At 42.3% G+C, this 21,733-nt stretch overlaps 1 long non-coding RNA gene across 2 annotated transcripts in view; it reads left to right on the forward strand.

Annotated features, from left to right (window-relative positions):
• Positions 1-21,733, forward strand: part of LOC110085881 (uncharacterized) — an 82,203-nt gene that overhangs the window by 10,023 nt on the left and 50,447 nt on the right. For both annotated transcript variants that reach the window (XR_013541092.1, XR_013541091.1), the window contains exon 3: positions 7,095-7,247. This is a non-coding gene — a long non-coding RNA (uncharacterized LOC110085881). The remainder of the gene's footprint in view (positions 1-7,094; positions 7,248-21,733) is intronic.

A 21,733-nucleotide genomic window follows, 5' to 3' on the forward strand; every position in this document is an offset into this window, starting at 1 on the left:
AGAAACGTGTAGCTCTTTCATGGTTTCCTTCATTCTTGAAAGTCAAAGTTTCCTCAATTTCATCATCTTTGTAGCTGAATGTAGAAGCCCTTGTTCCTTGGCCTACAGGGACGCTGCATAGCTACCAAGAGCATCAAGGAACGTGGATATCTTTGAATTTTCATCTGATTCCTCTGTTGGCCACTGAAAATGAATTCCTCAATGGAGCTGATGGCAATGTTAACCATTTATAGTTTCCTTCTTTGCCTACATTTTCCTATATTAGGATTTCATGGCAGAAAGTGTCTCTAAGATATAGGAGAATTAACATGGCTATAAACAGCAGCCTTCAGCAAGGCCTGTGGTGTCCACTGTTTCTGCTGAGTGCATCAAGCATGCATTTAGCTCAGGAAATTTGGTGGATTGTCACGAGGAATAGCTACTAGGGTTTACTTCCAAAAAGTGACTCAATGCAAAGCAGAAGGAAATTAATCTCAAAAAGTTTTTTTCCAAAACCCAGATATTATCAGCAATGTCCTCACATTTGGCTGCAAACATCCTAGTTGCCAGCCAACAAAGCGGTGGCAGTATCAGTTTAAAGATCAAAAACATCTGATCATCTTACTGTGAACAGAGGTAGGGCATTTCTAAAATGCCCTGGGGTGTTCTATCACCTCTGTACCACAAGGTAAATGTGTTGGCTTGAAAGTACCTCCTGGCAGTAGACACTTTGTCGGCTCCAATAGAAGTTGAGATTTCACCCAGAATCAAAACCTGCTCGTCAGGCACGGCAAGTGACATCATATATACACTGTCACATGCAATGCAAGTTGTAGCTTTCTCACCAGTGGTCATGTTGATAACAAGATCAAAGGCTTGCAACTACTTCAGCTGAAGTGATGGAACAGGTTTGATCAAAATGAAAGGAAAGCCCTGTATATAGAACACATGAGAGGCTTGGAGCCCACATGTGAGTTAATACCTTTGAAGTTGTTCTCTTTTTTTTAATTGTAAATTACTTCATAGGTGCATTAAGCTGCTCTCAGAAGCATTTGTATATATGTGTGTGTGTGTGAGAGAGAGAGAGAGAAAGAGCGGATTTTATAAGAAGTTAGAAAATACATGACAAGTCTTTTTCCCCTAGCCAAAAAGTGAAATGAATTATAGCTCTTCAGCAAGCCAACATATCTTGATTAGATCAAGGAAATAAATTGAAAGAGGATGAAAACAAACCTTCATTGTACAGGTACAGTCTTTATGTTCTCGTACAGTCCCTTTTACAACGGTTAACAATGGGTCCCTTCTTTGTTTCCAATTCTATATGCCTATTCAGCAAACATACCTATATCTCTGCCGAGATTAGTGCTTCTTTATATTGGGTGACTATTGTTATGAACAATCAAATGATTTTATATACCAAGTATTAGGTTTGCCAACTTTTTATTGGTCTCTGCTCCTGTACTTTTGATAGTGCCTGGCGACATGAGTATTTTATGGTTTCCTTTTTAATTTTTGTTTTGTTTTTCTAAAAGAAGGGAGCGGAACAAGTACAAACTCCAGTAACAGGGCTGTAATATGCAAAGTGGAGAAAATTTTCTCTGCTGGAGCCCCTTTTCTTACTTAGCCACCTCTTTCCAGCCTCTTGGAAGTGGACACAAACAATATTTGTGCTAAGGGCCAGATCATGGGAAACCTTGCTGGACCAGAATCCCCAGAATCCCCCAGTCAGCATGGTCAGTGCTGGCTGGGGAATTCTGGGAGTTGCAGTTTAAAAAATGATCACTTTTCCAAGCTTAGCTAAAGGGTGGTGTGCCACAGTGCTGGAGTGAGTGAACTTTGGTGGGTCCCCTCTGTCTTGCTGGATCAATCTGTTTTTCAGTGAGACTGATCTTACCCACAAGGTGATTTGATTTCCTTCGTCCCTCCCTCCGATCACCTCTTTCCTCCAGCCGTAGCATACCAGTCCCTTACCTCTCTATTTCTAAATGGCATTCCTACAAAAAGGACATTATTGCCCCTTTTACTCTGAACTATGATGGGCAACAAATATCCTTCCTGATGTTGTTGGCCTTTAACTTCCATCAGCCCTAGCCAGTAGAACCAACGGTGAAGAATGCTAAGCGTTGTAATTCAACTCCATTTAGAGAGGCCACTCTTGCTCTCAATCCTCTTTGCTGCTTATTCCAAGCAGCCACCTCCTGTTTCCCATTCAATATCATCACTGCATTCCTCTCATGCACTTCTTCTCATTTTCTGTTTAATATCAGTTCTTTTTTAAAAGGGTGAGGAATGTTTATCCATCCAGATGATGTCAAACTACAACTCCCATCAGCCCTAGCCCAGCATGCCTCATGATAAGGCATCCTGAGAGCTGCAACCCAGCAGTGTCTGGACAGTGACACGTTCCTAATCTCTGTTTTAAATAAGAGGGGGTCCTTGTGCTTGTGCTCTGTGACATTTTTATTGAATTTAAATACATAATCTTTTGTTACATCTATTTCCTGTAAACTGGCTCATTTGCAGATGGGAAGTCACCAGATAATGAGGCACCATCTTTTTGGTGCAGTTGTAAATTATTGTTTTTATTATATCAACATCAAGATAATCACATCCATTTGCCCAAAATTCCCTTTTATAGGGAAAGTACGTATTTTGGGACTGTTGATAATAAGCGTTATGTACCTCAGAGGTGAGAAATGTGGTCCTCGAATTAATTAATTAACTTACTTACTTATTATCCTGCCTTTCTCCTTAAAAAGGACTCGAAGTGGCTTACATAATTAAAAGACAATATTTAAAGCTAAATGCAATAAATACAGAAATACTAGGAAGGGTCAAATATAGCACTAGAGCATGGTAAACAAAAACAACACCAAAAACATGCTCAAATCAGAAAGTCACAACAAGTCATTTAACAACCCCACTCAGGCAGCCAGTCACTAAGGGAAAGCTTGCCTGAGGAGAAAGGTCTTTGCCCGCTTGCAAAAGGATGGCAAAGATGTAAATGTGAGCAGCAACAGAGAACGCTCTCTCCTATATCCCCACCAAGGGCCCTGTGAAGGGTGGTGGGAACAAGAGAAAGGTATCTCCTGATGACCTTAACACCTAAGTAGGCTCATAAAGGGATATACAGCCCTCGAGATAGCTTGGACTCAAGCTCTGTAGGGCTTTATAGGCTGGAACCAGCATTTTGAATTGGGCCTGGAAACAGATCAGCGGCCAGTGAATCTGCTGTGATCCTTGTGACCAATCCCAGTTAGCAATCTGGCTGCCATGTTTTGGACCCACTGAAGTTTTTTTTTTTCCAGAGGCAATGCCAGGTAGGATGTGACTAAGACATGTGTCACAGTGGCCAGATCAGACCTCCAGGAAAGGGCACAGCTGGCATGCTAGTTTTAACTTTGCAGAGGCACTCCTGGCTACTGTCAAAACCTGGCCATCCAGGCCCCTGAGATGAATCCAGGAGCACTCCCAAGCTATACATCTGTGTTTTCAGAGGAAGTACAAATGCATTCAGCATAAGCTGCATCCCCATTCTTTGATCTGCCTTTCACCCTCACTCAGTCCATTACTGATACCAGACACTGACCTGAAGCCAAAACAGCTTCTTGGTGGACAGCATCTCACATCAGTCTTGGTGGTAAAAACTGATAGGAACTGCACATAAAGAACACTTGGAAGACCACACAGTCCCCTATCCTTGTAGTAAATGTGTGGTCCAGACCTTGTGGTCTAGAGTAAGCTGCATATTTTCAATCTATCCTCACTTTTCTTTCCAGTTGTGATTTACAAAGACAAAATGGTGATGATGGAGGAGGAAGCATTGAGTTCAACAACTGTTGCTAAACATTTGTTCCATTTTCATTAGTGCCAAAAGGCAACTGGTAGGATGGGATCAAGACTTGCCTCCTTCAGAATCAAATCTTGAAGTAGAGGCATGCAGTTTCCAGCACACTTTGTATGGCTGAGAACAGGGCTGGCTCTTCCATTGGGCAGAATGAGGCAGCTGTCTCAGAGAGCAGATTGTACATCATGTAAGAGGGCAACAAATAATTGTTGGGTTTTGTGTGTGTTATTTTGGTATTTCTGGTGGTGGTGGAGAGAGCAGTGCTCATAGGATTTACTGCCTCACATATCAAGACGATATGTCTGGCTTTGACTGCTATGTATCATGATGTTGGTAGGTGGGTGCATCTTTTGTGATTCTTCCCCAAGGAACAAAAATATTCTGGGCAGGCTCTTACTGAGTACATGGTTGAGGAGTGACCCAGGAGAAAGTTCTCGGGAAGACACTTTTTAAATTTAGCTAGTTATAGTTTGTTACAAAGTGTTTACCTAAGTGTTCTAAGGAGCCCAAACTGTACTGAAGTTACCGACATAATGGATGTTTCAAAAGAACAACTTTCTTCAATGTGTTTCGAAAATAACTTAACAGTTACAGTACTTTTAGTTATTTTCTTTTATATGTGAACAATGTTTTTCCTTCACCATTACAAGGAAGCACTTGAGCTATATAATAATCCTTCTTCACCATAATTGTAGAAGTAACAAAAAAATTATACTAACACAGCAAAAGGAGTGAAGTGATCTTTCATCAAGTTACAATTGTAAAGTAATGTCGTTACTTTAGACTACTTTAGACTCCCCATCCCACCTCCTCCCTGGAATGGTTGGTTGTGCAAGGAGGTGGGAAAGTGCTGCCTAGGCTCCTTCCTGGATTGGTGCGACGACAACAACAAAGGATCCCAGCACTGCAAGGTGACCAGTGAATGGACTGGCTGGTTCTGGGAAAAGCGAATGGGCTTCCATGGCACCTGTGGTGCAGCTATTGGGGATATGACTAAGAATAGCCCATGTAATCCCTATGCATTGCCTGCTTGCTATGCACTGTTTGCAGGCAGTGACAATTACCCAGACATCTATACAGTAATTTACATAACTCTGCATTCCTGTTAAAATGTGAATGGCTGCACTCATTGGCTAATCACATAGAGGAGCTTCTTGCTGATCCAAATGGGCACCAGTAGTTCCTGTAAAATTTGGGGAAAACTTGGCTGAATAGGTAATAGGGCAGGCCTGTGTCTTTTTTGCATTGCAGCATAAAATTCTATGTCTGTTCAAAAATAAGGTTCAGTGAGGCTTACTTCAAAGTCAGTGGTCAAAGGACTGCAGATATAGTCTGCATCTGACCCAGTTTGACATCTTTCTGACCAAAATCCATCTTTATAGCATGGTTTATCTCTACCATTTGAAACAATAATATTTGGAACCGGTCACAAACTCCCAACTCTGTTTTAAAATCTGCATTTCATATCTGCCTACATTTAACAAAACATTGTTTTTTATAATATTATCCATATGCGGACATCCAGCTTTCATAGAAAGAGAAAGTGGGAAGAGGAGGTATGTGAAACAGACTTCAGTGAGAGAAGAAGAAGAAAAATGATTGGATATAAAACTAGCCTTGTAAGCCAGCACACTTCTGTTACTGGGTTGAACTTGATAAGCGATACATTTTTCTGTTCCTTTTATCCTCTGAAACGTTTCCATCCTCACCCCCTGCCACACAATTTTTTTTCTCATCTTGATATTTTGTTCAACATATTCCCACTATCAGAAGGACATTACTTTTCTTGGCCCATTTTCCTTCAAGAAGACATTAAAGACATAATATCCACACAGAATGTTTCATACCAGCAGATAAAGATGAAAATAGTTTGCTACCTCTATTAATATTTCTGACATGGCTATCACTCAGGGAGATGAATATTGATTGGAGGACTGAGTGGGTGTCGATGTATCTAATCTGTGAAACATGGAATGGTTAAGAAGAATAACAATTAAAGGACTTTACATGTGTTATTTTGTTGTACCATTACAACACAGGAGGCAGATTTCTGCAGCCTGCAGTTGTTTCTCTTTTGTTAGTAAGGTCTCTCCACAATTATTGCTGATCACTGACTGAAAATAAGAAAATATATAAAGGCCATGATTGGAAATAAGAGAGTATTTAAAGACTGGGAAGCTGTCGCATGGAACTGAGGTCTGTTTTGCAGACCCGGAAGTTACATGGATCTGAGTGGCGCTTTGCAGCTAGATTGTGAGGAACAGATGTTTTGGGTCTGAATACCAGTTGCTGGATATCAGCTGTAAGGAAGGTCTATTACCTTCAAACTCTGCTTGGGGCCTTTCAGAAGCCATCTGACTTCACTGCTACAGGACAGTGATAAACAGCTCTTTGTTTAGACTTGCCAGATCCTTTTTCTTATGTTCTTAAAGTTAAAGTTATTAGTTGATTACTGCACAGAAGGGAACCATGGCCAAGAGGCAGTGGTTTTCATAAGTCCACTGAGCAAGCTGATAGCAGAGAGACTTCATGATTACTAGGATTGCGATAAGTAGTTTCCAACTTGATGGCACACAACATGGCTGAGTGTAATACTGGAATAAGAAGTAATTATTCATGGTTCACAAAAATAGTCATAATAATATTGCATTATGAGAGCCTGCCTATACAGAAGAAGAAGCTATTCAGAAACCCAGCCTGCTCTGGGCCTAGAAATGGGAGAGAAGAAAAGGCTCTTATGAATTACTTCCCAATGCCACAGACTGGTTACCATGTGAAAATGAGTCCACCTGTGAGAAATTGAGCTGCAAGGGGAGGGAGGTAAAGGCCATTGTTCCATTTCTCTACCTACAGCTGCTGAGTGCAGATGCTGGGCTGCCCTTCCTTGTTAGAGATAACAACCAGCAGGCAAAGCTACAGCCAGGAAATCTGGACCTCCTTCCCCAGTAACCTGTGGAGATTCAGTTTCTGGTAGGTTGGGTGGTGGCTGTCTCTGTTATTCAGAGCGCTGTTAACAGGACCATCCTGTGTTTAAAAGCCTTTTTTGTTTGTTCAGTGGGGTTTCTCAGCACAAGTCTAGTGTAAAGATAGGGACTGTGTGAAGGAGGAGGAGCAGGCAAGGGCCACCTGGATAGGAGAGTGAGCAGTCTGTAATGGTGACCTGTATTTCTATATGAATTATGGGAAATATTTCAAAATGTACTGTACATCCATATCTATCAGAAAATGCAAATGTTAACGCTAATATCTTTGTTTTTCTTCTTTTTAGTTGAGCATATATGCTGAGAAGGGAAACTACTAGGAAAGGCAACTGGTTCCAGTGTACCAGAGCTCCACTAAGCTGGTCTAGCAGATCTGGCTGGCTCACCAGGGCAGCACCAGAGTGAGAAAAATCTATGGGAGAATGAACTATCAATATAAGGTACAGGAACCCTATACTCATATGTGTGCACACACAAATTTTTTTCAGCATGTGTATTTTCCTACAGTTAATATAGATGAAGGCAAATGCCGTATAGCGTAGTGTAAAGAAAGAGAAAAACTGGGTGGCACACAATCCAGTGGCAAGGGTGGTGAAGCTTCTAAAATATTGCAGACAAACAAAAAACAGACAGCTTTCAACCCCACACATATCTTCATCAGGCTGGGCATCACATATCTGGGATGGTTCAGAAAAAAACACAGACATTCCAAAAATCATCACCAGATGTGTAGGCTTGGTTCATTTGTTTAAGGCAGGTTTCAATATGGCTGCTGCAGACTCTGATCAGAGGTGTAGGATTCAGATTTCACCTCTAGTGGTTGGATTAGAATGTCTCTCCCAATCTTGTAGACAAAGGGTTGCCAGTAATTCAGCACCACTCTCATTGCCTCAAACCAAAATAAATGGTTCCTTTTGTGCTGGAAACAGAAGCACAGAGAAATGTAGCAAGCCTCATAATCAGAAATCATAAAATTTAGCCTATGTACTAAGTAGACCAGTTGCAGCCAAATTAAAAGTAGTATTATGTCCCATTCTTAGGCTTTGTTGCTCCACTTGAGCGATATTAAATGTTCGTCATTTGGTTGTCGATAGTGGCCTGGTTGGCTATGCAGGGTATCTTCCATAGCCTAATCAAAAAAGGAAGGAAAAAAAGGGATGTGGTCCTTGCTCACAAACTCAAGGTAACACATAAACTATGTTTCTGATTTTTCAGTCTTCTAAGAAAAGTGTCACCCACATTTACTTTCTGACTGTATACTATATGTTTTCAAACCTTACTTTTAAACATGGTATCAGAAGATTCCCAGTATTTTGTGGTATGGCCTGTACTGTTCTAGAGGGTTGTGAATGGCTGTTCTCTTATGGAAAGAAAAATAACTGCGGAAATGGGGCTGAATAAAATTGAGACATACTGGGGTATATTTTATGGTGCTCATTTAGACTCTAAACCAGCCTAGGCTTTGTTTTAGATTATAGTATCAGTGGTGGCAGTAGTAGTAGTAGATTTGTGTATATCAGAGGCGTAAATATTGAATTTCTTGGTTGCCTATGACAAGTGAAAAAAGACAAGCAACCAACCAAAACACAAAATGACAAGAAAAGCACTTTGATGCAGCCAGGCAGGAATTGTGCTGGGTTGGTTTGTCTGCTAGATTTATTTTCATCTGAGGTCACCAGTTTGCTTGTTTGAGCAATTTCTATAGTATTTGTCAATACAAGGTTTCCAGGCTAAACTAATACAATCACAATAAGAAGGGGTAAAGGAGTATTATTAAAAACAATCACAGCAGGAGGAAAAAAAACATATTCAGAGGTGAAACTTTCTGGAAAATAAGAAGCTCTTTGGCTGGTGGAACCTTTAAAAAAAGGGGGAAAATTGCATATGCTCTACAGGTGGACCTCATTGTAGTGAGTGTTTTGTAAGATGCTGCAGCTGACAAAGCCCTCTCATCTGGGATTGTATGTTTGGGGCAGCATCCAGAGAGGGGCTTCCAGTGAGGTTTTTAATGTACATCACTGTGATGTAAGAGAAAATACACACACACCAGTATCAAAACTGCAAGGTCTATTAATTTGCATAGCACAGTTATATCAACCTAGCATATATGGGGGCTGGGGTTTCCATGGTTTTTCCCCTCCAAGGTGGTTCAAGACTGGCAACTCCCACCTGTCTCCTCTCCCCCTCAGGTTTCCCTGTCCACCCCCATGTCCATTACTATGAGCACCAGAATGAGTATTTTGGGCAGTGGCTTTCCCAGTCGCTTACCATTGGTGAAGTGACTAAATTTTATGGGGCACTGAGGTCCAAATCATATGATCAACAGTTCTGCAGCCTTACCATTATGTGAATGTCCCAAAATTAATCTGCAGTAGAAAAGATACATTGCAAATTAAATGTTAGGGATGTGCCCTAGCACCAAAATTCAGATTTAGAATTTTAAAAAAAAATTAGAATCTTTGAATATCTGGAACTCTGATATATCAATGTGTACACTATACTGTATAGTCCTTATTTCCCTCTTTTAAAAAAAATACAAACGAAACATTTTAAAAGCATTTCCCTGTGTCCTCTTCCTGTGCCAAACAAAAAGAGTGCACACTGACAGTAGTGCCAAAGTATTAGGAAATGACTGTCGTGGGCATACTGATTGAACCCCAAACCATGAGAATGCCAGCAGGAAATGCCAGCTGCATTGGGGAAAGCAGTAGACAAGTCGCCCTCAGGAATAGGCAAATACCCTGGGCAGCATTAGCAGGCAGAAGGGAGCAGCAGATAGCAGTACCCGTGGTGGGCGGGTACTCTGCCGACAGCAAGGGCCCCAGCACAGTTGACTGAGTGAGCGCCATCTTGGAGTAGCAGCTGGAAGAAGGAAAGGGGGCAGAGGCAGGAGACTGAAGCAGGGCATACCTGGCACTTTGAGCAGAATGCGCCATTCTCTCTTACTCCAAGAGGGCTTCAGGGGCGCCCGGCAATGGTAGGCTGACCTTAAGGAAAATAAGTTTTTCTACAGATCCAGGTTCCAGGTGTGAGTAATGTGGACTTTCAGTGTCCCTTGCCTGAGAGAACATTTTTTTCACTGGGTCTACTTTGTGGTGGGCAAGATGGCCGTCCCACTGCCGCCTTGGCCAGATCTCTGCAAACAGGCTCTTTCTCAGCTCAGCTCTGTAAGACAAAGGGCTGGCCACTTTTAGCTTACAGGACACCTGCATGTAGGTCTCTACCTCTGCCTTGTCCTTCCTCTGGGGTTGAGGTGGGGGATGCGCCTGGAGGACAGGCCCCTGCCATACTTACCAAGAAAGTATCCCAGAAAGTTTGTCCTGTTGTTGTAGGAATGAGAGTGGTATCATCTGCATATTGGAGGTTGTTGATATTTCTTCCGGCAGTCTTAATTCCGTTTTGGGATTCCTCCAGTCCGGCCTTTCGCAGGATGTATTCTGCATATAAGTTAAATAAGCCGGGGGACAATATACAGCCTTGTCCTATTCCTTTCCCATTTTTGAACCAATCAGTTGTTCCATATCCAGTTCTAACTGTTGCTTCCTGTCCCACGTATAGGTTTCTCAGGAGATAGATAAGGTGGTCAGGCACTCCCATTTCTTTAAGGACTTGCCATAGATTGCTGTGGTCCACACAGTCAAATGCTTTTGCATAATCAGTGAAGTAGATGTTTTTGTGGAACTCTCTGGCTTTCTCCATAATCCAGCGCATGTTAGCAATTTGGTCTCTAGTTCCTCTGCCCCTTCGAAATCCAGCTTGTACTTCTGGGAGTTCTCGGTCCACATACTGCTGAAGCCTACCTTGGAGGATTTTGAGCATAACCTTGCTAGCGTGTGAAATTGTACGATAGTAATACTACGTAGCATTTATTAAAATTACTTTTGACAGGTACGCCACCCCTGCAAGGCGGGACAAAGGGTCAAGAATCGATCCAGGGTCCTCTTCCTGGGTGGGCGGGGCTTTAGGGTGACATAGGGGGTTGTTGAGGCCACAGTGGGCCTATAGGAGTGGTTCATAGAGGCCAAGGTTCCCCGTGACCAGAATTGGTCCCCGAAGTGACGTGTTGGTCCCAAGGCCCTGTAGGCCAATGGGGAGAGTGTGGACGGGTTTGGCTAGAAAAGAGGTGGCCACCTGGGGCTGAAACTCCACAGCAGTTGCTGAAACGCAACAGCGGTGGTTTTTGGGGGTACCCAGGGGCCCCCAAAGGCTGAAAGCCAAAAGCCAGAAACCCCTTTTGGCTTTCACCTTAACCAATTGTTACTGTAACCAATTGTTAATTGATCAAAATCCGACTACTATGGAACTGGTTGCGAAATTTTGGGTGGCATGCCATAGTAGCCAGAACAGATAGCCAAAGCCTTAGACATTGGTCTTATATTGTTATATCTGTACAGTAGTTTTATTGCTTGTTTATTTGATTTGGCTTTTTGCAGTATATGTCAGTACTTGAAGCTCTGCATTCAATTTTCTTTTATGTACGGCTTGATCCTGTAACAATTACATATGTATGTATAAAGTATGTATGTATGTATGTGCTGTTCTTTGGTGCACCAGCACTCTTTCAAGCAGGTGGAAATCGGATTTGCCACATCTTGGATTAGTTGGTTCAGTGGCAATTTTTTCTTGCCTCTGCTTGAATAGCTCATTGCCCAGGACATAGTGCTGAAAATACTCTGCCACCTTTCTGGTCTAATGAACTATATTAGGTATGCATGTGTCTTCCATACTCTGCAAAGCACCCCAAACTGCAAGGTTGAGAGTGTTGGCCATACATAGTACAGGCATGTTTTGCACCCTGGCTGCTCCAGGTGTCGCTTCTAAAATATATCACCTGGCCAATTGCCTGACACCCTGAGGATGAATCTGGCACCACCCTGCAGCTAAGGGTCATTCAGGATGGCCGTTGGAAATGGGGTGCCAGTTCTGTCAGAAACCAGTGTTCTGCACTAGAGAGAATGGCTGGTCATGCAGGCATATCATTTCCCCTAGGGGATAAGTAATCCTGTCATTTTTACATTTGCAGAAGGCCTTTTCCTGCACCCCTCCAAGCTCCCTTCAGGGTAGCCTGGAACCAATTATTGAAATGTAGGTGTGGCATGCATTTGCTGCCCACTCCCTTTGCCTCTCTACTTCCTTGGGCTGGTGACTGAGCCCTTTGCCTTCTGATGTCTTTTTCCCTTCACAGTAAGGAAACCATTTGTCTCCACAGTATCCTCTTCATTTGCCAGCAGCAGTGCCCTGTGCTAAGTCTTCAAGTGGCTGAGAATGCTACTATTGGAGAGGTGGCCCAATTCCTGCCTATGCTTGAGCATCTTATTGCAATGCATGCAGTCAGCCATGCAAGCACCTGTTGTGCACTATTGTCTAGGTTATTGATTTCTTGTGAGCTTCAGTTTTTTTAGTGCATATTCCGAACAGGGATTGCTAACTTGTGATCACTACTAGTTCTGGCAACTGGTGGGGCAAGTGCTGCTGCGGGAGCCGAGGTTATTTCAGGGTCACATGTTTCTGAAACACTGCCCACCTGAGTGCCCTCAGTCTCTTCTTCCTCCATGTCAGATGTATAGGTACTTGAAGGGGAGCTCCTGTTGGATTTTTATTTACAAACTTGCATGCTGTCTGTAGTTCGAGTGACTGGGAGAGACTTTTCTGGATGGGGTGATTGTTTATCCAACTCAAACCTATAATTAGGGATGTGGTGGTGCTGTGGGCTAAACCACAGAAGCCTGTGCTGCAGGGTCAGAAGACCAGCAGTTGTAAGATCAAATCCACGCGACGGAGTGAGCTCCCGTCGCTTGTCCCAGCTCCCGCCAACCTAGCAGTTTGAAAGCATGCAAATGCGAGTAGATAAATAGGGACCACCTCGGTGGGAAGGTAACAGCATTCCGTGCCTAAGTCGCATTGGCCATGTGACCACGGAAAGATTGTCTTTGGACAAAACGCTGGCTCTATGGCTTGGAAACGGGGATGAGCACCGCCCCCTAGAGTCGAACACGACTAAGCAAAAATTGTCAAGGGGAACCTTTACCTTTACCTTTCCTATAATTACTTCCACCTTTTGAAATTCAAAAAAGAGCTGGGCCTCCCTGCTGAGTGTTCTATCCCCTTCTTTCTTTGGCTAGTGGCAGTTGTTTGTTGCTGTTGTTCTGTTAGATTGTTTGCTGTTATGTATGCAGTAAAGAAAGCACTATACACAAGTCTAATTTCAAGCAGCTGAAAATAAAGAAGTGGTTTTTCTTCTTTCACCTACAAATGTTTCTTATTCAGACTCTTTAAGTGCCAGTTAATGAGAAAGAGGTGGATTCTGGGAACTTATAGCTGCTCTACTCTGTGGATCTCTATACTTCTACTGTGTAGCAAAAAGAGAATTTTATCATAAATTCAAAACTGTACAACAGTTCCCAGAAACCACAATGCAGCTTTGCACAGGAGAGATTTGTTATGAATAGGGGCTGGGGGATAGATCTTTAAATACAAAGGAGCTGCTTAGTATGGATATGTAAGACAATTTTTAGTGCTCTTCATATACCTCTTTCTCAACCACAAAAGCGGCAGGAGTCTGAGAGCTAATGCCATCCTTGTCCTTCTCTGGCATTTCAGCTCTTTGGGAGAAAAGTGCCTTCTTTGCCCTCCCCCCCCCTTCGCCCCCTAGCCCTGGCTGGATTGTAGAAAGACACCACTGGAACATTTGTTTGTTTGTTTTATAGACCGCCTTTCTCCCAATAAAGTGGCTCACAATAGTAAAAGAACAGAGGGCCTTCTCTGTTGTTCCTCCCAGACTCTGGAACTCCCTCCCACAGAAAACTAGACTGGCTCTATCTTTGCTGCCCTTCCTGAAGCAGGTGGAAGCATTTCTCTTTAGGCAGGCTTTGCCTTAGTGACTGGCAGGTTGTTTTTTAAATGGATTGTTGTATTTTGTTGCTTTTTAAATGTGTTTTTAGTATTGATATTATTTACCATTTTAAATATTATATTTAAATATAATACTTGTTTAATTCTTTTAAAATATTTGTACACTTACTGTTTTTTAGCTTTTAATTATTGTCTTTTTAATGATGTAAGCTGCCTTGGGTTGTTTTAAAGAGAAAGGTGGAGTAAAATATTTTTAAATAAATAAATAATAAATTACATTAAATTAACTGTGTCTGCACTGGCAGTGGGACTGAGCGAAGGGTCTCCTCTGCCAATCTTATCTGATGAGCATGTCTGACCTTCATTACATGACTGACATGACAGCATTTGAATAAATGTAGATTTATATATAAAAATAAAACATCAACTGAAAATAAGCCCTAATGCGTTTTTTGGAGCAAAAATTAATATAAGACCCTGTCTTATTTTCACGCAAACACAGTATCTGATTCTGCTACAGCAGAACATAAACTTTTCTAATGGAAATATCACATGCGCAAACACACACAGACACAAAATTAACTTCATATATAACTTCATATATCTGTCAAAATCGTATTTTTCTCCCTGATATACCTACCCCAAAGGGGCCTGAGTTTAATATAATATTTCCCTGTTGATTTATATATTAATTTATGAATTTACTGATCCTGGCTGTTATTCCTAACAATATTTAGGAAACAATATATAATGAGATGTAGACGAAGGAAATGTAAGTTGAGGGCTCAGAAAATGACACAAAGAGAACTGCTGCAGTGCAGGCTTGCACCTGAGCAATGCTAAGGGGATATGTAAGCAGCTATACCCACTTCTCAATTGGAAAGAACCAAGGTGAAAAAAAATCTCCTGGTCATTTACAGGTTTTGCTCCCACTCCAGTCTCTTTTTTCTGGGAAGCCCATGGGAACCCCCAATCAAGAGACAATGAGTTCTCTGCCCTCCCTACCTTTGGTGTCAGATTGTCTTTAATTTTCATTTCTCAAGAAATTAGTCCAGGATGCTGAGAAATAGGTTTCACTTGCACTTCATCTAACAACCAAAAACCTAGTATTTTGCTGTCTAATCTGTAAGAGTAAATGGGACTCTGAATATTAGGGATTATTATTCCACATATTCATAAGTATCAAGTTTGGTTTCAGAAATATTCAGAACTGACTGAATGTGACATTAATCAGTGAATTTTAAATATTTTCATATTCAAACACACATCCCTATTCAATATGATGTTACAGATGGAGACCAGCAGGAAAACTGTACAAAAGTAGCCAGGGCACCATAGAAACAAGAATGTGTATTTCCACCATGTCAAGGGCCCCCTTTTTTGTGGGGGGGAGGGAGATTCTGGACTCCTTTCCTGAGGACTGCATGAATGTGGCCTCCCTTATGCCCAGATTGACAAAATGAAATAGAACTTTTTTTCTTTCTTGGATGGGTGGGCAAAATGTGCAGATCAGAACATGCGATGCCATCGACAGACAAGGCAGCAAAAGCAAAATCCTTTTTGTTTTTGTTGTCTCGCTTCCGTAGCTTTGTGTCTTTGTTGTTGTTTTTTTTAATGGTTGTTTGGAACCTGGACTAAGAGTGAAATGAGCCAACTGAGTTGGGGGAGGAATCACAGAGAGGGAAAGGAAATACAAATGTTTTGAGTTTAACTATTAAGCATAGTTTCCAGCTAGAGTGCTCAGAACTTAAAATTAAAACAAATGAAAGAAACATGTTTCAATCTTCCCTTGTTGTTGTTGTTGTCCTTAAATCAGGCAATAATACGATTAACAGGAAATAAAGAAATTGAGCTTTGGGTAGCTTAACTGTTTGTGGTCTGGAATATACATTCCATGCCATTAGAAAAGAAAGAAAAGAGGTGACTTTGATGGCATCGTTTTCAAAGGGATGGCTAAATTAGTCTGTTTCAACTTGTATAACAAAAACAAAATGGGGGGGGGAGGGGTTATGGTTCCTTTAAGGCCAGGAGATTTGTTTGCGTGAGCTTTTGTGGATTATAGTCAACTTCCTCCGAGAGATGGAGTGCAGTATTTAGGCCAAGACTTCTAGTCTGAGTGAACATGGTTGTCTGGGTGAACGGAAGAAAATTTGATCCTGTTTTTCATTGCACCGCCACTGTGTTTTATAGACAGTCCTACCCCGCTCTGCATTTCCATCTGTCACCAGACCACCAGTTCCACTGTAAGGGACGGCCTAGCATGGTTACAGGCCTCAATAGCAATATTAATCAAAACAGAGGCAGAGTTATTTTATGCAGCAGGAACACTGAGGTGCCAAGAGCTGGTTCTGTGAATGTCAAAGAGGCTCCGTGCCTGGAGAAGGAATGCCAGCTTCTGAACTGGCCCCTGGAAATATGCCTTTAACAGCTACTTAAAGTGCAGCTGCTGTTCATGAGCGAATACTGTACTCCTCTCCATGTGGTGAAAAGCCTCCTGTGCTGATTTTTCATATCAACCTGATAGTAAAAGGCACAAGATCAGGACAAGCTTCTCTCTTTCTCTCTCTTTCTTTGGGAAATATGGTTCTCAGGTTGGATGGCAGAAATTTTGCTTTTTGTGACTGGACAGATAACCTAGTGCTTAGGCTTCTGAAAACAGGTAATGGACAATCATCACCACCACCACCCCACATGTTCACTCCTGGGATTTGTTATAATGATATAACAGATTAGATTATTTAAAAAAAGCAGTTGGTATAAGTACTGTGGCTGTTATTAAGTCTATAGTTCTGGACACACCTTGTTGGGAATAAGAAGACCCTTCGAAGTGCATGCATGAGTCTCGTATTTTTTATGTGTTCTTTGCTGACATGCTGCTTCTCTGTTATCAGTAGCTTGATTTGTAGGTTTTAGGAGGTGAAAATGTTTTGTTGCATTTTGTAGCACTGTAGGTAAGCCTGTAACTGGAGCAGGGGACAGGAATCTGGGTATTGGATGGTGAGCTCCAGCTTGCTGGAACTGTGTGTTATCCCTAGCATGGCAGCAGGCATTAGCATTTGTAGATCAGCTGGGTTAGACATATGGGAAGGGGTCCAATGATTTTTTTAGTCAATCGGTGATAACTAAGAGGAGGATTTATATGACAAAGCCTGTACACCCAAGTGTCCTACCATCCTGAATCCATCTTGCCTGACATGTTCTATATCATCCCAGGTGCTAATTTAGAAGAATTCCCCTTATCAAGCCACCACTGGCTTGCCACCATACATAGCTGTTGGAACACTTGGGGCTTGGTGAGTCACCACTTGCACAGGTTTGTTTCAAAATACTGTATTAACTTAGTTACAGCTTGGGTTTGCAGCTTTGGATTTATTTGGCCATCACATAGGGAACCCCCTCAAAGGTTAACCACCACCACTGAAAGAAAAAAAAAAAAGGTAGGCCTTTCCATCCTAGGTGTGATTGCAGAACAAGGTGTGTATGTGTGGGAGAGGGTGTCACGCAGCTGAAAAGTCGTAAGTAATGGCTAGTGGGCTAGGAGTTTCTAATTTCTTGGACTACAAATCCCACAATTCTTCACACTTCAAATTCTACCCAACAGACAGACAGCTTTCAGACACCTAACTGTGGCTCACCTGGGAGAAAGGGGTCAGCTAGAAGGCTTCCTACCCCAGTGTTAGCTGGGAGCTTTCTGTCTGAACAAGAAGCTAGGTAGGCCTAGGGCTAACTAAGCCTCAGAGTCTTTCGGTGAAGACCTTTCCTCTCAGATGAGCCACATCTAGGTGCCTGTCTGTCAGGTAGAACTCCTAGAATGGAGAATTATGGATGTGTAGTCCAAGAAATTAAAAAGTCCCGTCCCTAGTTGGTATTGGTCCTCCCTGTAAGTGAAAATTATGGTTGCCAGCCAAAGAATTTCCCTTGTCCAGTTTTTCTGTTGTGATTATGTTCCATTTTTCATTGACCCAGTACTTTATTTTAATTGTTGGCTTTTGGGTGCATAATGAAAATTGTTCTTGTCATTCTTGTGGCTCAGCACAAAGATATTTGTGTGAGTATTGTGCTTGTGGAATGTTTGTGCATCAAAAAGTCAGGATCAAAAGGAGGAATTGGGAAGTCAGTGGGTACAGCCTACAGGGAGTGGCACACCAGGGTTGTTTTCTCACCCCATGAGTTGTGGCAGCAATGGCAGAGGACCTGGATGTGGGGAGGGGGGGAGGATTCTCTGTGGGTTTCCCATAAGCCCCAGCAGCAGCATAGAGTCTGGGGGAGAAAACCCTTGAGTGATGAAGGTAAGGTGTTCAGAACGCAGATTGTTACAAAAAGTGACAACAACTGGCTACATATTTCTGCCTGTCCAGCTGCTGAAAAATGTGTGTTGTCAAGGGGTGCCACTTTTGGTTGCCTTTTTAGCTGGTTAGTTGAGTTGTGCCTACATCCAAGGCCCATGTATCTGGACCTGAATCCTGCCCCTTTCCAAACCAGCTAGTCCAGAAGCAGGTCCTGCCCTCTTCCCAGCCCCTTCCCTGACTCATTCATGTGGGACATCACAAAGACCCGCCTTCTGGACTCATGTTTGGGTCCTGACATCTCAGGGAATAAGAGGCTGCTGGCCTGGAAACCTGACAGAGATATTGTATTTGAAAAATCACAACATGTTTGCAAACTATTTTGTTATTAGTATTAGGAGTAGAAATTAGTTAAGTAGTTTACTCACTGGGCACAATCCTGATGCATAAATTTACACTGGGATGGCCTGAACTGAACACCATAAATATTTCATTTAAACCAATGGAAAGGATCCCATCCCTCCTCTTTCAGGTTCCAAGGCTTCCTAGGGGGTCTCTTTCGCCCTGGATGAATCTTTGGGAGCCTTAGGATACGAGGGGGGGAGCTCCCCCTAGATTCATTACATTTGTATTGCACACCTCTGCAAAGAAATTGATTTCCCTGATTGATTCATGTGTCATGTACAATGAATCAAACAGCCACCCCTGCTTGGATCAGGGCCACTCTCCCTTGCTGACTCTGGAAATTATCAATAACAGCCCCACTCGCATATATGAGTCAGTCCAGAGTTCACTATGAAAGATTTCTGTAAACCATGATTTTCCCACCTAGAAATGCCAGTTCAGGATATATAAGTGACACTTAGTTTGGAGAAAGGCATTTTATGCAAATACAGAGGTTTCTCCCATCCCGTGTGTTTTACACTTGTGAAAGTTGAGCCTTCTGCATTCGAAACAATGCAGTGGCAATGAGTCCCAGCCCACACAAGAGTTCTGTAAAGGAAAACATACGAACAACCAAAATGAAAATTCAAACATAATTGCAGACTGGCAAGGAACCAATCAGAATCCACAGCAACAATAGTGTGTGATGGATGGAAAGAGGAAAGTATTTTGATGTTTGAGGCTATACAAGGCTGGAGGAAAACTAGCTTCAAAAGTGTGTATGAGCAAATTGGTTATGGATGTGTGTGTGTGTCTTTGAATGGTTGTGTGTGTCCATCCATCCAGCTTCTGGCATCACCATGCAAGTCATGATAATGTTAAAGAAGGCGAGGAGTGGTGTTCCCTTGAATAGCAGAAAGAGATAATAGTGTATTGTCTTAATTCTGCATGAAAGCAGCCTCTTGCGTATGGTATGGGAGAAGTGTTGATCTCCCACAATGGCAGGGACCAAAGGTCCCATTCCTATGTCTCCACCACACATACCACAGTCCTTGTAACAAATTAGATGAGCTAACTGCTGGAATCTGGCCCTCTTCTTCCAATACTTCTGTATGGTAACGATTTGGGGACAGTAAGGGAGGAAAGGGTAGCATAGTAAGTAGCTACAACTGCACCATCTGTATATAGGAATTCTAGATGTATAAAGTTCGGATAGCACCTCAGCACACGGAAACCCCCACCCCACTCCAGAACTCTGGTCAAAGGTACTGAAGGCTGCAAAAACCTAGAGGGAAAAAAATTACATTGGGTGCAGATTCCAGTATGGGAGTTGAGGTCATCGCACAACCAACCAGCTCTTTTTTGTACAACTGACAATGGGCTCATTAAAAGCACACCCAAAATGTGCATGTAATTGCTTATTACTCCAGACGTGGCTTAAGACATTAGCACAAATTCCACAGATTTATAAGGTCCCATTGTCTTTTCATTACCCATGCATGCAGATGACATGGGAGTCCAGCAGACCATGGGTGCATTCCAGGCTATTAGTGACAGTCTTATTATAGACAGAAAACTGTTTTGTTCAAAGAACAGATATTTGCAAATACAAAAAGAAAAAGAAAAGAAAAAAAATTCTTATACAAGCCTGTGCAACTTTTTTTCTGTCTTCCTGGATATCTTCCCAGGTAACATTGTGTTACATGATGCTTCTGTACTTTGGAAATAATTAAAAAGCAGGCTGTGTAGATGTTGGAATGACTGAGTATTTGAAAATCCAGAAGTCTCAATGGTCTGGGCGCATCTAAATAGGCCAACTTTGGCCAACAGGCCAAAATCATGTTGCTTAGCTTAGTAAATTGAATTAGAGTAGGCCCATCGAGAAGACTCCCTGGAAAAGACCCTGATGTTGGGAAAGTGTGAAGGCAAGAGGAGAAGGGAATGACAGAGGACGAGATGGTTGGACAGTATCATCAAAGCTACCAACATGAATTTGACCCAACTCAGGGAGGCAGTGGAAGACAGAAGGGCCTGGCGTGCTTTGTTCCATGGGGTCACGAAGAGTCAGACATGACTAAACAACAAAGGCCCATCGATGGGGATTTACTAAGTAAATTAATCCATATGTTTCATTTATTCAAATAGGCCTACTCATACTGCATCTTACTGTGCTAAAGAAAGTTGCAGTTAGAGTAGGCCCATTAGAAGCAATGGAACTTACAAAAGAGTTGATTCACCAAATCTCTACTGACTTCGTGGGCCTACTCTTATATGACTTACTATGATAACCAACAGGATTTCAGCCAATGTTTCAGGTGGAACTGAGACTTTTCTGACAAGGAATTGCAGCCCTATGTAAATGGGACTGTTAGTTCCAGAGGAGATCTGTGAGAAGTATGTGAAGAACAGTGGATGACTTTGCCCTCCCAAAAAAATAATGATTTAATCAGTAACAAAACCAAGGTCAGTACTATTACTGCTCCCTTTTAGACTAGACCCACTGACTCAACGGCCTTTGTATAAGCGTTTACTCACCATTCAGCAATTGATTTAATGGGTCTCCTCTTAGATGGAATGAGCAGTAGGATACTGGCTCAAGAGTAGGGATATGAATGGTGAAAATTGTTGAGATTTTGAAAGTTTGTACATAGCAGATTCCCCTTCGCAGATTGCTGCCTTGTCATGGCAAAGGGGCTTGAGTAATTCAGAGAAGCCATGGGATATGCCGTGCAGGGACACCCAGGATGGACAGGTCATAGTGGAGAGTTCTGACTAACCGTGATTCACCTGGAGTAGGAAATGGCAAGCCACTCCAGTTTCTTTGCCAAGAAAACTCCATGAACAGAAACAAAAGGCTAAAAGATATGACGCCAGAAGATGAGCCCCTCAGGTCGGAAGACGTCCAACATGCTACTGAGGAAGAGCGGAGGACAAGGACAAGTATCTCCAGAGCTCATGAAGTGGTTGGGCCAAAGCCAAACAGACGCTCAACTGTGTACGTGCCTGGAAGTGAAAGGAAAGTCTGATGCTGCAAAGAAAAATACTGCATAGGAACCTGGAATGTAAGATCTATGAACCTTGGGAAGCTGAAGGTGGTCAAACAGGAGATGGCAAGAATAAACATTGACATCCTGGGCTTCAGTGAACTAAAATGGATGGGAATGGGCGAATTAATTAAAATGATTATCCTATCTACTATTGTGGGCAGGAATCCCAAAGAAGAAATAGAATAGCCCTCATAGTCAACAAAAGAGTGGGAAAATTTATACTGGGATACAGTCTCAAAAATTATAGAATGATTTCAATATGAATCCAAAGCAGACCTTTCAACAACACAGTAATCCAAGTTTATGCACCAACCACCAATGCTGAGGAGACGGAAATTGACCAGTTCTATGAAGACT

This window comes from Pogona vitticeps, chromosome 2 (assembly GCF_051106095.1).
Source record: "Pogona vitticeps strain Pit_001003342236 chromosome 2, PviZW2.1, whole genome shotgun sequence".
Lineage (NCBI taxonomy): Eukaryota > Metazoa > Chordata > Lepidosauria > Squamata > Agamidae > Pogona > Pogona vitticeps.